Source organism: Palaemon carinicauda, chromosome 4 (genome assembly GCF_036898095.1).
Source record: "Palaemon carinicauda isolate YSFRI2023 chromosome 4, ASM3689809v2, whole genome shotgun sequence".
Lineage (NCBI taxonomy): Eukaryota > Metazoa > Arthropoda > Malacostraca > Decapoda > Palaemonidae > Palaemon > Palaemon carinicauda.
Window position 1 is genome coordinate 44,932,982 of NC_090728.1, and position 12,500 is coordinate 44,945,481.

Genomic DNA, 12,500 nt, shown 5'->3' on the forward strand with positions numbered 1-12,500 from the left:
AAAACTGAAGACAAGTAAATAATTCGAGACAATGAATTCAATAACAGGTTTTGATAAATGAAAAATCTTCATCTTTATTTCAAATGCTTGCCTAATAGGAGAGTTCAAGACTAATTTCAAAATATATGAATAATATTTCAAATAGCTTCACAGTTTTTCATAAGTTTTTTACTCGTCTAACTATATTTAGGTTTAGAAAGATATCTTGAGAAGCTCTAGAGGCTTTACTTAGAAAAAGTTCAAAAGCTTTATTAATATGAAAAAAAATACAAAACCTATAATGATTTAAAGCGTTTTGAAAGCGTATAACGACGGATTTTCTTAACACCTGACAGGGATAATGGTTGTATCCTATTGAGAATTCATGAAGTTGAATAAAAACTCGGAAAAAAAAAACTTAATGAAAATTCATAACAAGGTTGTGCGGTTATACCTTAAACTTATAAATAAAAATCTAGAGCAATATAAACATAAGAACGAAAAAAATTTTTATCCTGGCATATGTATTACTGAGAAATCATGAGATCATTTGGCGATTTATAAACCTCCTGAGTTTATATAAAATTCCAAATGTAATTTACATCCCACTTTGAACTGCTCGGCATTAATAGACAATAAACAATTTGAATATTTATGAGCTCATTTCAAAATTCAGAATGCGAAAACAGATCTATAAAACGAGCTTAACTTATCCTTCACCTTTAACGCCAGTCACCCAATTGTTGACAAGACCGAGGTTAACTATGGAAGTTGTTAATCTTTCGACGAAGAGGAAGTGCCATAGACAAGATTGGCTAACAGCGTCTGCCATTGTTAAGAGAGGCAAAAATAGACCGTGGACGTTAAGAAATTCAAAACTACCTAGTTTTGACTGTCCCTTTCATGAAGAATATCAAGGAGAAACATAACTCGTTGCGAACGACTAAATAGTAACGGAGATAAGGTAAAAGGAAGTTGAGACTCTATGGTTCAAAGCAATTCGCTCTGGGATTTCTTAAGAGAGATTCGAGGTGAAATGTTCTTGTAATTTTCGAAGAGTTCAAAGGTTTTAAACATAAAATGGGAGGAAATTACTGCGCAATCCTTAATGTATTCCTCAAAATTTCAATATTTTACATTTCCTTCTACAGAATAATCTGTTGGATTTCAAGAGCATATGTGTATTTTTCTTCAGGAATATATTGATACAGATGTATTTTTCGGCCACAGACAGTAACTTATGAAAAATTCATTAGCCACTTTTTTCACATACGAATATCTTTATAATACATTTTTCCTACCTTGTTTAATCCTGTAAAATACTTTTCCCAGTAAGCCTGAATTAAACCTAAATGACAGCTATTCGCAAATAATTTTTTCATCTGTTGGAAACAAAATACAGCTAATAATATTATGACCGAACTAGATTATAATTTAAATATAAGCAGACAATTCAAACAACATCAAGTCCATGTGCGTACGTGTATTGATTTCATAAGTATACATTAAGGTTAGGTGCTTTTCTACTTATTAATTTAACTGAGGATCATAAATATACCTGTTCACAGTTGACATTAAGGTTAGGCGCTTTTCTACTTATCAACCTATTAACTGAAGATCCTATACAATAACCATAATATACATTGTTTGTATTTTCAACAGTTTACACGACTAAGATCTTCAACTGAAAAATCTAAATATCCAATTTTTCCACAAAAAAAAAAAATCTAAAATATAAAACTCATAATCCATTGGTTCAGTTCCACACATGATCTCATTTTCGAAACGACATTGCCCATAGAGGTCTTAGATTTCAAGATATTCTAATTGAATTCGAACGTGAAGTTTCTACCTTTTCATGATTCACTTCCTCTTTTAGTGTATTGTTCGTGCCATCTTTCCCTCAGCCTCGTTTAGTGGCTGAAGGTCATGACCTTAAATAAGCTCTCTGACGTCGACCTTACCTAAACAATGGCAATAATGCTATCTCTGGAAACATAAAGATCTTAGAGCTTAAGCTAGTCACGTTATTTCGGCTAGGCCACTTCGTGGCTCTAACACAGTAATTATTTCTTTGACTAGTGTACGCGACCCGTCAAAAATGACGGCTAAATACTTAGATATGCACATGTATGCAAAAGCACCCGCTCTCACCAAGGTATGACTATTCATCCCCCGCCCGAGGGACGGGGAGAGACCGAAGTTATAAGTCTGGCAATGCCACTGGGCGTAACCGGAAAGTATATATGTATATATATAAATATATACATATATATATATATATATATATATATATATGTATATATATAAATAAATAAATAAATATATATATATATATATATATATATATATATATATATATATATATATATATATTTATATATATAAATATATGGGCGTCTGTGTATATATATATATATATATATATATATATATATATATATATGTTTTATATATATATATATATATATATATATAACGGATTTTGAGCGAAGCGAAAAATCTATTTTTGGGTGAGATAGCCATGTCGTCCTGATGGAAGTTCCTATAGGGTAGCTTCCTAGGGTATATTACAACTACGGCGATATTCCCAGAGAATTTACCTTAAGGTACCAGAATTCTAACTCCTGGAGCGAGTATCCCTCGTGAAAGGGATATCGCGACATATCAGAGGACGTATTCTAGACACGTCACATGGCAATCTACGACCTGAACAGAGATTCGTCTCGTAGGAGGGAGATTGACGAGATACGAATTCGGGAAAGAAAAAGGGGAGCCGCTCCCAAGGCTTCCCTATCCCCCGATTCGTATGCGTGCCTGGCGCCAATCCTGGCGCCATCTGTATTCCTTGTAGCGTACACGAGGTGCTACAGATACTGTATGTAGGGAGGGGTCCTACAGCCCTTTCTTAGAAAGGCAAGGGCGGGTCCATCAGGACGACATGGCTATCTCACCCAAAAATAGATTTTTCGCTTCGCTCAAAATCCGTTTTTTGGGCTCAAGCCATGTCGTCCTGATGGAAGTGTACCAGAGCATTACTGTATCTGTGGATTCTCAGAACGTGCCGTACTCCCCGGAGATATTTATTCCCGGTCGACTAGACCTAGAGACCTAAGATGTTACCGTTATACATCTTTTCAACTAACTATAAACTATGTTAGAGCTTCCTGCCCCCTACAGGGAAGAGTCCTACTAGACTCTGGAAAGTCTCGAAGAGTACATATATCTATGTATGAATACCAGGCAAGCTAATATAGTGGTCTCGCCCTATATTAAGTAAAGCATAGTTTGTAAAGGACCACTGCGTCAATATGAAATATCGACCAGTTTTCCGCACAATACTTGTATTGGCCAAAGGTTTTATATCCGCATAGGAGGAAAACCAATGCAACATAGCTTGCATAAAGGAACAATTCTATTAGAATTATCCCAGATAAGGTACATAGAATGAATGCTCAATTATACCAATAAATTGACACAGGTGAAGGAGACGCAAGGTTCTCAAGAACAAGCTTATTGACAGACAATAAACAGACAGGTTAACCACAATTATACATATATATATAAGAAGAGGATAACCCAAAACTTTAAGCATAAGTATGATAGTAAACAGGGCTTGTTTGTCTGAAAGAAAAACATTAGATGCCACTTTTAAGATACCGAGGTATCAAAGTCATAAAAGCCTGTATTACAAATCAATGACATTAGCGTTAGAAACGCTCGGCACACATGTCTGCACTTATGCTAGGTTCACCTTCGGAAATGGAACAGTCTGGATGGGCAACACAGTGCCCTCACTTAGTTTGTAGTACAGTATGTAACTACATACTCACCCTGGAATTAATCGTCCCAATTAAGACCACTGTTCCTCGCAGAGTTAAACAGTAGGGTTAACACCGCGACCCACTGCTACCACAGATCTCTTTTAGTTCCTCTACTTGCTTCGCATAGTGGCGAAAGAACACTCTGGAAGACTTCCAGCCAGTGTATGAACGGAGATGTTCAAAATCCATGCAATTAAAGAAATTTAAGAATGAGGCAACTTTCCTCGGATCGTGACCTGCGGGTGTATTGTCAGGATCCGCTCTGCGAATAAAATATGTGATTTTTGCTCTGAGTTGATTCAGAGATAAATTTGAGCCTGATGTTTCTCCCCTGAATAGTTGACCACCCTTGAAGTCTGAAGTTCTATGAAGATAGACCTTTAGGCATTCTACTGGACATAGAGATGCATCTTCTTTCAGAGGGCAGATTCTCCAGGGACCCCACCTGTTGGTGGGTAACTCATTCTTGGCGAGAAACGTAGGATCCGGAAACAGGTTCAGTTCTTCCCCATCCAGGAACTGAACACGACCTGCCTCTCTCGAGAGGCTACAATTTCACTAACCCTGGCCCCGGACGCGAGTGCAAATTAGGAAAATAACTTTTTGTGTCAAATCCTTTAACGCACATTCTTCATTGCTCAACAGAGAAGCGAAATGAAGAACTTGTCTAAAGACCATGAAATGGGCTTTGGAGGTGCTGAAGGTCTGAGCCTAGCACAGGCTTTCGGGACTTTATTAAAGATCTCGTTACCTAGGTCGACCTGGAAGGCATATAGAATGGGTCTTGTCAAAGCAGACTTACACGCTGAAATCGTGTTCGCTGCCAACCCTTGACCATGGAGGTGGGGAAAAAAGATAAGCAGAAGTCTGTCAAGATCTCCTGCGGAATCTTCGCCTTGACAAAGGCCACCCATTTTCTCCAAGATGACTCATATTGCCTTCTAGTAGATTTGCATTTATATTCCTCAATGAAGTCTATACTGGCTTTCGAAATCCCGAAACGCTTTTTCACCGCTAGGGAGAGAAAATCATGAACTGCAGGGTCCGGGTTTTCTGTAATGAAGCGCAGACAGTTGACTTCTGGACTCGCTGGGTCAGAACTGGATCTGGTAGTGGTACAAACTTCAGCTACAGTTCCAATGCCAGGAGGAACCACACGCTGTTCGGCCACTTGTGGGCCACTATTGCCGCTACCCTTTGAAGGATCTCAGTTTGTTGAGGACCCTCAACAGAAGGTTGTGAGGAGGGAACAGATAAATCTTGGACCATCTGTTCCAGTCGAGGGACATCGCGTCCACTGCTTCCGCTAAGGGGTCCTCGTACGGGGCACGTACAGGGGCAACTTCTTGTTGTCTTTCGTCGCAAAGAGGTCTATCTGCAGTTCTGGGACTGATTCAGAATGAAGGAGAATGATCCTGCGTCTAAGGACCATTCCGACTCTATCGGTGTGAACCTGGATAGAGCGTCCGCTGTCACATTGCGGACTCCTTGAAGGTGAACTGCCGACAGGTACCACTTCTTCTTTTCCGCCAATCGGAAGACGGCCAACATCACCTGGTTGAGAGGTGGTGACCTCGATCCTTGTCGATTCAAGTATCTTACAACTACCTCGCTGTCTATTACCACTTTATGTGGAACGAATGACGCGGGGAGACTTTCTTTAAGGTAAGGAGCACTGCCCTAGCTTCTAGAAAGTTTTATGAGAAAGGTCTTGAATAGCCTGGACCAAGTCCCCTGGACTTTTTTCCGATGAGAGTGACCTCCCCATCCCTCCTTTGAGGCGTCTGAGTGAATCGTCACCGACGGGGGAGGTGGCTGAAGAAGAACCTGACTTCTTTAGATGTCTGGCTTGGGACCAAGGCCTGAGAAGAGTACTTAGCCGAAGCGGCTGGTCTTCTCAGATCTCTTCACGCGTTTGATGCATAACTTCTCCAAACTCCGATTGCATCCTTTAGCTGTGCTCTTAGCACTGGGTCTGTCACCGAAGCAAACTGGAGAGAGCGCAGTACTCTCTCCTGCTCGTGTCTTGATATCCTTTCGGAATCTTGAAGTCTCTTGACAGAACCCGCTATCTCCTTCCTTTTCTTCGCTGGGGTGGAGAAACGGTGTGACAAAAGGTCCCAGTGGATCTTAGCCACTGGAACTTTTGAGATGGAGAAAGTCGAGACTTTTTCTGTTGATCTTGAAGCCTAGGTACTCTAGGAACTGGATCACTGACTGGAAGCTTGCAAGCATTCTGTCTCGGATGCTGCCCACACCAACCAGTCGTCCAGGTAGGCTACTACCTGAATTCCCTTTAGGCGAAATTGTTTGAGAGCTACGCTCGCAAGCTTCGTAAAAATCCTTGGGGCTATGTTTAGCCCGAATGGCATGGCTCCGAAGGCGTATAGTCTTCGCTGTAGCCTGAACCCTAGGTAGGGGGAGAGTCGATGGCTAATTGGAATGTGCCAGTAGGCATCTGACAAGTCTATAGAGACGGAATATGCCCTCTTGGGCAGTAAGGTCCTTATGTGTTGCAGTGTTAGCATTTTGAATTTGCAATTCACTATGAACTTGTTAAGTGGCGACAAGTCCAGAATGACTCTGAGCTTTTCCGAGTCTTTCTTGGGAACACAAAACAGCCTCCCTTAGAAATTGATGGGCTTCACCCTTTTTCTCCAACCGTTCTTGAACGTACTCCTCCATAACGGGGGTGGAGTGTTGGAAAAACCGAAGGTACGGGGGTGGAGTGCTGTACCAGCTCCCGCCCAATCCATTCTTGAGTAGGCTGTGGGCCCAGGGATCGAAGGTCCACCGATCCCGAAATTTCAGAAGTCTCCCTCCTACCGGTATCACCTCACTTGGACTGCCGTCCTGAGGTCTTGCCTTCCTGACCACGACCACCCCTGAATCCCCTTCCCCTTGAGGGGCGTCTAGACGAGCCTCTGGCTGCTCCTCTAGGCTTTGCTCGGAAGGAAGTAGACTGCCCTTCGAACGCTGGGGTGAATGCCGTGGACTGTGTCGACACGGCCTGGGGTACCCACTGAAAGGTGGTCGGGGTTTGTGCCACGATCTGGGGCACTGGGGGCAATGGCAATTGCAGTAGCTTTCTAAGAGGCTTGGCTGGCCGAGACGGTAGCCTAGTCCTCATAGTCTTCCTCTTTGGTTGAGGACCCTCATCCGAGGAAGACTTTCTTTTGATAGCCAGGTCCCACTTCTGGAGAAGGTTTCTATTCTCCAAGGTGGCTTTATCAAAAACTTCTTTGACCAAGTCGGTAGGGAAAAAGGTCTTTTCCCCAAATGTTGGAGGAGATTAGTTTCTTTAGCTCGTGCCTCACTGTAGCCGAGGTAAACACGAACTCCCTACAAGCTCTCCTTGCCTTGACGAAGCCATAAAGGTCCTTCGTCACTGTGGCCAGATGAGGCTTGGCCACTACCATGAACATTTCATGGACCTTGGGGTCACTTGCCATCGTCTCGAGAGTAGTCTGAAGAGACATTGAGGCAGTCAGTCTTTCTTTTGTATCGAGCTCACTTCGCAAAAGAAAGTCAGACAGCTTAGGGGGGTCCTTGCCGAACTGACGTCCGGCAATATCAGCCTCCAACTTTCCACTTAGAACGTAAGATGGACGTCCTTCCAATCTTTGTGGTCCATAGGCAGGGCCAGCGACAAGGGTTTACACTCCTCTAGGGAGGGGCAAGACTTGCCGGCCTCGATTGCTTTTAGTACAGCCAGAAACCCTTTCTGTAAAAAGGGGGAAGGCTCTAGTAGGCGAGGACATAAAGGAAGAGAGCTTCCTATTCAATGCAGCTACCTTTGAGTTAGAGAAGCCCCTCTCTTTCATCGAAGATGAAAGTAGAGCTTGAGCCTTAGCATGGTCATCACTATGACCTCCTTCGGCTCTGCCTCCTCCTTTGAAGCTGGTTCCTTCCTCAGCCGGACATAACAGTCCGGATATGGTGCCTTGCTGGGCCAGAATTCCACCCTCCAGGGGAACTGAGCCCAGCATATCCGAGATGACGATCTTTCCAGTCGTCATCGACATGTGCTCAGCATACCTCCATGGGTTAGCATCCGAGCACAAAGGAAGGTCTTTCGCATTGAGCTTTTCTGGGGCCCATGTGATTCTGCAAGGCACTGCATTCGCAGTTCCATTGCAGCCGCCTTCTCCTGATTCTCCTTCTGCATTTGTTGGATCATTCCAACAATAGAAGAGAGGGCCTGTCCCAGCTCTACTGGGAGACCGGCCGATGTAGAGGGACTTGAACTTCATCCTGGGCTTCTGCAAGGAGGTCTTCCTCCTGACACCCGTCCACATCAGATATCCTGTCATTTAGCTGGATGTCTTGCATCGCGACCGCGACTTCAGCATCCACCTGGATCTGAACTTAGGGGATCTCCTCTTGAGGCTGGGGAATCACTGCCTCAGCTGATGCCTTAGGGAAAAGATACGCCCTCATCTTCTCACTTGGAAGATAAGGGCCAGAAGTGTACTTTTGGAAGCCCCTTACCCAGGTACGAAGCTTCTTCCTAGCTATTTAAATGTCTCATTAATCAGGTTAGTGCACACAGTACATACCTGAGGGTCCCAATACCGGAGATCATCCTTGGAGACAGCGTATGCTGCGTGTCTCCTACAAAACTCATGTCCGCAGAGGTTCTTGCTGCTGACATTGCAGAAAGCACTTCCCCACTTCAGAGTGTCCTTCTGTAAAGAGAAGAAATTTCCATGAGTATCAAGTGAACTATGTATCACTGGATATGCATAGTATAGCATAACAATTCATAAATGAAAGACACACACTTGTGTTTCCCTCACAACCCATTGTTGCAGCCTTCCAGATAATAAAATCAAAAATGGTTTATCTCTACTAGAGTAACCAATGCAAGGTTTCCATAGGAAACAGGTGGAGCTCACACCTAGGCAATGATTTTAAAAATCCTGGATAATAGACGGGGAAGAACTCTGCTTCCTGTCTGAGGGCAACAGCAAAGGGCTGTGTAAGAAAACACAATAGTGTTAGAAGATACAGTGCTGTACCTAAACTTTTACTATAGTTTTCTTCTTACTGTATATGCTATACAGAAGAATACTAGTACAGTATAGGAGGATGTGTGCCGGCCTGCCTTTGCCGGCCGGCACACACCACAATTAGCTTTAAAGTATACTACTTAACAGCTATAGGGCGGCAGCCCTCTGGTTCAAATGCCTGTGCCGGCGGCAGCAGCTGCCGGCCAGCAACAGCCAGTGTTGGCCGGCAATGATTGCCGGCCAGCAACTACACAAGGTAGTACCCAGCTGCCGGCCACACTCTTGGTGACCGGCAGACAAGGACTGACATAAGCCGGCCGGCAAAGGTACAAGACCGATGCCAGCCGGCAGCAAAAGAACCAGAAGACTACCCCTGCCCGGCTGCCGGCCTCATAGGCCGGCAGCCGGCCTCATAGGCCGGCTGCCGGGACAGGTACAGCACTAGAAGAAAATAGAATGGATGCCGGGATAAGAGTGTACACAACCCCCCCAGCCCGGCAACCGAAAGAGTGCATATAAGGAAGGGGAGAAACTTAATTCAGGCTTCCTTGACCAATGCCGTCCGGCTCTGCCGGCAGGCATGGATGAGGGACCAAGAGAGGTCCGGGCAGCACTCGAAAACATAAGACCCTTGCCGTCCAGCGTCTCTGCCGGCCGGCAATGGGCTTAGTCAATCCAAATCCCAACCTATACTAGGTCCAGAAGTAGAATGACATATGGTACAGTAATACCCCTGCCGGCCAGCTCTGCCGGCCGGCAAGGTACAGTACAGTAATGGCTAGGCCATTACGGAGATAGAGGGGGAAGGGACAAGAGGGTCCTGCCAACCTTGCTTTAGTAACAGATCACCCGCAGCCAAGAACTCTGTCTTAGCCTAAGGGAGATCTAAGGGAAAGGGCCAGCGCAGTAGTATAATACCTGCCAGCTTCCAGAGCACCAAAGCAAGGAAGGCGTTGCAACTCCCAAGGGAAGATTTATCCTCCCCGAGAACAGCAACAGGACTTAGTCTGGTCGATCACACAAGAAGGAATCATAACTACAGAAACCTTCGACAGTGACCTAAGGGAGCTCAGCTCCCTTTATAAGTGTTAGGTCAGCGAGGGAGACTCTGCCCCAAGCCAAACAACACGGACTCAGACTAAAAACTCTGTTGTTCTGTCCCTCTTTGAACCAGACTCAGCAGGAACAGGAAGGTACAGTAACACCCTAGTATAGTTTTATCGAAAATAAATTCGGAAAAAACCACTTAGGGATAAGCCCAAGGCTTAAACAGAGGGAAAGGGATTGCATACCTTCTCCGAAGAAAAGAAAGCAACCGGGGAGTATGATAAAGTATACTAAGGCTCCATAAGCAATTAGCCTAGGCACCAAGAGAATCGATTACCTAATTCACCGAAACTCTCACGTATACAATCTTGGAAATATTCCACACAGTCTAAAATGTATAAAATATAGCCTAAAGCTTCAATAAAATTTTAATTACACTCGGAAAAACCATAATCATGCATTAAGTACTAGGACCAAACGACTAGGCTACATGGCCTAGCGTAGGCCAGAATGGCGAATACTTCGCCAAATAATACTAAGCACGAAAGGAAATCCTATGTAAAGCTAAATAGCTAAATTTTATTAAGCAAAACAACCAGGAATGTCACTCTGACTAACTAATTTATACCTAGCGAGTGACAGTGTCCAGGACACCTCTGGTAGGCTACGGCTCTTGTATCAAAGATTAATCCTATTAATCACTCAAAATTTTACCAAGAGCCTACATTTATACATAACAGACACTATACTCAACTTATCCGAGGTCAACGAAGACGAAGAAGCCATGAAAAGCTGAATAAATCCAAGATTTGCGAGAAAAACAGGAAAAAACACCGAGTTGTTAAGCTACGCAAAAAGGAATACAGATGGCGCCAGGATTGGCGCCAGGCACGCATACGAATCGGGGGATAGGGAAGCCTTGGGAGCGGCTCCCCTTTTTCTTTCCCGAATTCGTATCTCGTCAATCTCCCTCCTACGAGACGAATCTCTGTTCAGGTCGTAGATTGCCATGTGACGTGTCTAGAATACGTCCTCTGATATGTCGCGATATCCCTTTCACGAGGGATACTCGCTCCAGGAGTTAGAATTCTGGTACCTTAAGGTAAATTCTCTGGGAATATCGCCGTAGTTGTAATATACCCTAGGAAGCTACCCTATAGGAACTTCCATCAGGACGACATGGCTTGAGCCCAAAAATATATATAATATATATATATATATATATATATATATATATATATATATATATGACACCAGTTCACCTCGCGCTATGCACTGTAGGCATTACTGAAAGGTAACTCCCCCGGACCCTTTTTAGCTTTCTGCTTTACCTCCGCACCCATTTCTTCCTTCCTTTTTTGCTGTCCAACCTCTCTCTCTCTCTCTCTCTCTCTCTCTCTCTCTCTCTCTCTCTCTCTCTCTCTCTCTCTCTCTCTCTCTCTCTCTCTCAACCTTTACTTCATTGCGTAACATCTGGATTTTCCCTAGTTGTACCATAGCTTTGAGTGGCCTCCCTTACCCCAGCGCCAGGTCACAAGACTCTGGTTCCATACATCCAGAAATCTCTATAAAAAAGGTAAAAAAAAAAACTTGAAATTCTAAAAAATAGTATCTTTTACTTACTCTAAATTTTTATTTTGTTTTACATTTTCTTCGTCAACGACTTTAGTTTTACTATAGATTTGAGTGGCCTCCCTTGACCCAGCGCTAGATCATGAGCCTCTGATTCCATACTTTCAGAAATCTTTTAATAAAACAATAAGTTAAAATAAATTTTGATAAGACAATAATTAAATATAACTTTTAATTCTATGAAAATTGGTATTTTTACCTTTTTACTTTTATTTTACTTTATTCTTTCTTCACCATCGTTCTCATAGGACTTGTCTTTTAAGATTAACAACTTGACTTTTGATGGGAATACGTTAGTTGATAGCGGTAAGATCAAGCTTAAAAAACCTGATTATATATTGACCAAGAGAGAACTCTGTCTATTTAACTATATAAAGAATCTTCCTTTCTGTTAATTTTCTTGTTTTTCCGGTTTAGTACAAAAGAATGTTGGAATTAAATGCGTCCACGTACAATTTAGACACCATTATTTGGTTTGTTTTGGTTTTTATTAATCTTTTGATAATTTTATCATTCTTTAGATTGTTTAGTATATAAGTAGAATTAATTCCCATTATAACTTTTGGGTCAATTCACAAACTCACTCTTATAAATGTAAAATATTTAAGCCATAGATAAGTTTCTTAAAAGCTATCACTCAAAATACTTTTTAAAACCCGCATTGATCTTTTATCCTGTTTTTTTGCCCATGAAACAATAGGCAACTCCAATTACTCTTGATTCAATTGTTTTAGTGGAGTTTGTACGTAATCCTGAACGACTGCATTAGTATAAAATTACAGTCTCATTTTGTAACTACAATATCAGAGGAGGGTTTTTTTAGTTTCTCTCCCAATTAACCTATTAAGGCTTTTTTTTATTTTTTAAATTCCCAGTGAAACTGGATAAGTATTTCCAAAGAGATGAAGTCAGCAAGGAGAACAAAGGACCACCTTCGTTAAAAGAAAAAAAAAATAAGTCCTGTACTTTTAATTGTTTCGTATTTTTCTTCACCCTTTACCTTCTT